Here is a 6,020-nt window from a genome sequence, read left to right as displayed (position 1 = left end):
AATAAAATTAAGTAAAGAAGATGAGAATCATACTTTGATGCTGATATAAACAGGTTTGCTTTCTTTTAGTGCGGTTGAGATTGCAGTGTCAAGCATCTCATGAGCATTGTCCAGGTTATTAACCACAACCTATTATCAAAATCAATAAGAAAAGCTAGTTTAATTACACATTAGTCTCACATTTCAGCATCAAAGAATAATAATAATAATAATAAGCTCACATTTATTTTCATGAAAGTTCTAAGTATAACAGTTTTGACCACTAACATGAATTCAAGTATACTGAGAGTTGAAGAACTTGTTAAGAAACTCTCTTAAACTTTGCTGAATCTATCAACCTCTTCCCCCTCCCTGAAGAAGTAAGTTCAATTAAGCAGAGAAAAAGAAAAAGTGAAGGTAACTGGAAGCATTGTGAAAAACCTAGCAGTAAATTGATTGAATCGGAAGCCTTCTTAGCCAACTCCAACACCTACAATAACTATGAATCTAATGTTAAGTTTCCTAAATTGAGATTTCACCAACAATAATTAAATTCCAAGCCCTAAAATTGATATCATTTAGTAATTAAAGCACAGGCCATCGAATACACAATAACAATTAAACATTGCAGTGATTTAATACGATCATAATTAATTAAACAGTAATTTCTCATCAAAGAAGAAAAATTTTCATTACCAGAATTTCTCATCAACTTCAGCCATAACAAAACTGAGTAAAGAAAGGAGCCTATCTGTGATGGAAAGAGCACGAGCACCATGGGGGAGCAGAGCATATCAGCACCCAGCCAGGGGCCAAGCAAAACGTCACAAGTAGAAGAAGGCGAGCAAATTAGAATCGAGCAGAGCAAAATTCAGAAGCTCTAAATCCAGAGCGACGAACACAACGGCGATGCGAGCAGCGACGAGCACGACGGCAACGCGAGCAGAGAGGAACACGACAGCAACTCGAGCAAAGAGGAACACAACTTCAGAAGCAACGATGAGGAAATGCAGGGCAGCGATGAACACGACAGCGATGAGAGTAGTGACAAGCACAACGGCGATGCAAGCAGCGATTAGCACGACGGCGCGCAAGCAGCGATGAGCACGACGGCGCGCGAGCAGCGACGAGAACGACGGCGCGCGAGCAGCGATGAGCACGACGGCGCGCGAGCAGCGACAAGCACGGCGGCGAAGCGAGTAGAGAGGAACACAACTTCACAAGCAACGATGAGAAAATTGAACAAACAAGGGTAAATCGCGCAGAAGGGTTTGAAATGGTTGGGGTTAGGGTTTCTAATTGAAAATAAGGCTTGGAATTTTCAATTTTGTTTTGAACTCAGTACAATTTGGAATTTTGTTTCTAATATATATATTATTTACTAAGTTACAAAAAAAATATTTGGAGAGAAAGTCAAAATTTTAGAGGAAAAATTTTAATTGAATTTTGGCAACATTTATAATAAGAAGCTTATTAAAAATGTAAGAACAACAATTATAAAGTGTAATATATAAATATCACAAATGTTGTTTGTTTAATTTATAAAAGCAACACTTCTTAAGTGTACTTTAATTAATCAAAAGAGAACATTTATGGTGTGTTGTTAAGAAAGAGTTGCAACAGCTTTGTTTTTATGTAACAAATATTAAGTGTTGTCTTTAATTAGTTTAGACAACATTTTTTAAGTGTTATTTGCAGTACATGTTGCAATAGCTAAAAATTGTTATAGTGTCAGTATATAGTAATCATAAATGAGTAAGTATGCCTCAATTAAACTTGAACTCACCAGTATCCGAGGTTCTGTCAGAACGCAACACAGAGACTCCATGGACATCTATTTGTAGCTTGACGGCAATGTACATAGTACTTTAATCGGTCCAATTCGTGTAAGAATCAAATTTTAATTAAAAAGTTAATTAAAATAAAATAATGATTAAATTGTCCAAAATAGGTTTAAAATTTAAAAATGTTAATTTGAAATTTTAAATATGATATTTGGACTCAATAGATTTTTCTGAGTGAAAAAATGTAATTTTCTGCAAAAAATTGCGTAAAAATGCGTACTAGTAAATTAGCCGGCAGTACCGCCTTAAGTCTGTCCGATACTGTGTAAGAATAATAAAAACAATAGAAAAGTTTAAAAAAATATTTAGAATTTAAAATCGGGTATTAATCTTAAAGGTTTTAGTTCAAAGTGGGACAAACAGGCCAAAAATGCTAATGGGTTGAACCGGGTCCAAGCCCAAGTTATATAAACACCCTTTAAGCTCATTTTCACCCTAATTTGAAGAAAGGGGCGGTGAAGTGAAGAGAGAAAGAGAGATTGAGATTTCACTATTCACCCTCATCTTCATTTGATCATATCTTGAGCTACAGAGCTCCGATTGACAAGCCATTTATGGCCCACACGAAGCTCTCAATGAGATCTTCAATTCTAGCTAAACAAATTTGGTAAGAAATCAAAACTCATGCTCCAGTTCCTGCCCTAATAAAATATGTAATTTTACGTTTGGTTTTTGAGTAGATGTTGTAATTTTGGTTGTTTAGATCTAATAGCGAATTATTGTTGGATTTTGTCCCAATTCACAGTGGATCGGATAAGATAAGAAAGCTCTATACCCTTGTGATTTTTTGAATTCGTGAACTCTAGGTTTTAATTTTGGTAATTTATATGGTTTAGCTTTGAAATTCTTGTTGGTTGGAGTTGAATTGAGAAATTGGAGCACTTGGAGTTGATCTTTGGTGGCTAGGCATTGTTGAGCTTGTTTGAGGACTCAACTTGGTGAATTTGTGAATATTGAAAATCGGCCAAAGTATGGTTTCGGTTTTCTTTATGTAATATGTAATTTTTCATGAAACTTAGGCTAATGGCCCTAAGATAGAAATTGAATGTTTGGGTGTATGTTTAATTGTATGTGAATTTGATGTTTGAAGATAAGTTGTATAGTGGTGATGATGATATAGAGTTTTGGAATGTGCAAATATGATATATGATGAAGGTTGAATGAGTTGTAAGTGTTGTGATTTATTGTTGTTGATGAGGGTTTATTGATATTGTTGATGAGTAATGATGATTAATGGTGTTGTTATTGTGGAATGAGAAGGACTATGAGTGTTTATGATGATTTTGGATGATGATGAATAATGATTTTGATGGTGTGGAATAGTGTAATTGGGATATTATTGATGGTTGAGTTGAGGAATGATTAGTATGAACTTTTGTGTTTTTTGGGTATTATTTGGGTTGTGAGTAACTAGGTTTTGAATTGAAAGATTTGGTGTCGTTGAGGTTTTAGCAAAATTGGTAAATTCTGGTTTTTAACTAACTTCGGCAGGGTATAACTTGGCCTTTGGAGCCTGGTTTGAGTGAACTTTTGTTTAAATTAAAGATAATTAAGAGAGCTTTAAAACTGCATAAAGATGAGTGAAATTGGAATTTTGTAGATAAAGTTATGGATGTTGGAAGTTAGGGTCAAAAATCTTATTTTTGTGATATTGCAGAAAATTTGGAAATCTGTCATGTGTGCCCACGCACACTTCTGTGCGTATGAACAGAACAAAAATGGTGTTTTAAGTTGTGTGTACACACATCATGCATACGCACAGGCCGAGAATATCCTCTTGTGCGTGCGTACGCACACAACCCTTTGCGTTACAAGCCCTATTTTCACCTAAAACCTTATTTTTAACTATTTTACTTTCCCGGCAAATTTGTAAACTTCCGTAACACTTGTTTAAGACCTCTTAGCTAGTATTTAGGCTTTGAATCAAGAAAAAACACAATAAATGAATAGAAAAGGGTAATTGATGAGCGGATAATTTATACGCTTTTTGGCATTATTTTTAGGTAGTTTTTAATATGTTTTAGTTACTTTTTATTATATTTTTATTAGTTTTTATGCAAAAATCACATTTCTGGAGTTTACTATGAGTTTGTGTATTTTTCTGTAATTTCAGGTATTTTCTGGCTGAAATTGAGGGACCTGAGCAAAAATCTGATTCAGAGGCTGAGAAAGGACTGCAGATGCTGTTGGATTCTGACCCTCCTGCACTCGAAGTGGATTTTATGGAGCTACAGAAGCCCAATTGGTGCGCTCTCAATTGCATTGGAAATTAGATATCTTGGGCTTTCCATAAATGTATAATAGTCCATACTTTGCTCGAGATTTGATGGCCTAACCTGGCGTTTAAATGCCAGCCAGAGACCCTTTTCTGGTGTAAAATGCCAGAACTGGCACCAGAACTGGAGTTAAACACCCAAACTGGCATCCAAGCTGACGTTTAACTCCAGAAAAGGCTTATGCACGTGTAAAGCTCAATGCTCAGCCCAAGCACACACCAAGTGGGCTCCGGAAGTGGATTTCTGCACTCTCTGCACTTAGTTACTCATTTTCTGTAAACCTAAGTTACTAGTTTAGTATAAAAACTACTTTTAGAGATTCATTTTGGAAATGTATGACATTTTACATCTCATATTGTATCTTCTACAGCATGAGTCTCTAAATCCCATAGGTGGGGGTGAGGAGCTCTGCTGTGTCTCAATGGATTAATGCAATTACTATTGTTTTCTTTTTTATCACGCTTGATTCTGTTCTAAGATACTTACTCGTACTTCAATATAAAGAATACGATGATCCGTGACACTCATCATCATTCTCAACTTTATGAACGCGTGCTTGACAACCACTCCCGTTCTATCTGAGCTCAACGTAGTCATTGGGTGACAGCTTGAGTACGTATCTCTTGGGTCTCTGATCCACGGATTTGACTTACCTCTCCTGACAACAGAGCATTCGAATCCATGAGATTAGAACCTTCGTGGTAGAGGCTAGAACCAATTGGCAGCATTCCTGAGATCCGGAAAGTCTAAACCTTGTCTGTGGTATTCCGAGTAGGATCTGGGATGGGATGACTGTGACGAGCTTCAAACTCACGAATGTTGGGCGCAGTGACAGTGTACAAAAGGATAGAGAAATCCTATTCCGACACAAGTGAGAACCAACAGATGATTAGCCGTGCGGTAGCTGTGCCTGGTATTTTTCATTCGAGACGAGAGATCCGACAGTTGATTAGCCGTACAGAAACCGTACCTGGACCATTTTCACTGAGAGGACGGATGGTAGCCATAGACAACAGTGATCCACCAACATACAGCTTGCCATGGAAGGAAGCCATGCGTGTTTGGAGAAGAAGACATTAGGAAATCATAGATTCAGACAACAGAGCATCTCTGGAACCTCAACCCATTCCTCATTACTGAATCACAAGTATCATTCATTTCATGTTATTTACTTTTCATAAATAAAATCATTTTTTATCACTAATCTCCTGACTAAGATTTACAAGATAACCATAGTTTTCTTCAAGCCGGCAATCTCTGTGGGATCGACCCTTACTCACGTAAGGTATTACTTGGACGACCCAGTGCACTTGCTGGTTAGTTGTGCGGAGTTGCAAAGGTGTGATTGCAATTCCGTGCACCAAGTTTTTGGCGCCATTGCCGGAGATTGTTCGAGTTTGGACAATTGACGATTCATCTTGTTACTTAGATTAGGAAAAATTTATCTTTTTTGGTTTAGAGTCACTAAATTTGAGTCTTTTATTATTGTTTTTGTTAAAATTTTAAAATCCTTGTTTTCTTTTTCTAGATTTTTTCAAAAATTTTTAATAAATAGATAAAAACCAATAAACTAATAATTGAGTCTTCTGTTTGAGTTTAGTTTCATGTTTTAAGTTTGGTGTCAATTGCATGTGTTTATTTTCCTTCAATTTTTCGAATTGTATGTTCTTTTTATTCTTCATATTTTCGAGTTTTATGTTCCTTGTTCTTTCTTGATCTTCAAGTTGTTCTTGTTTATTTTCCTTGTTTGATCTTTAGTTTTTCTTGTTTTGTGTCTTTCCTTGTTTTTCTTGTGCATTTTCGAATTATTAGTGTCCAAAGTATAAATTTTTTTTTAAGTTTGGTGTCCTTTGTGTTTTTTATTTTCTTAAAGATTTTCAAAATTTGTTCTCGGTGTTCATCTTGATCTTCAAAGTGTTCT

This window comes from Arachis hypogaea, chromosome 14 (genome assembly GCF_003086295.3).
Source record: "Arachis hypogaea cultivar Tifrunner chromosome 14, arahy.Tifrunner.gnm2.J5K5, whole genome shotgun sequence".
NCBI lineage: Eukaryota > Viridiplantae > Streptophyta > Magnoliopsida > Fabales > Fabaceae > Arachis > Arachis hypogaea.
This window is presented reverse-complemented; position numbering follows the sequence as displayed.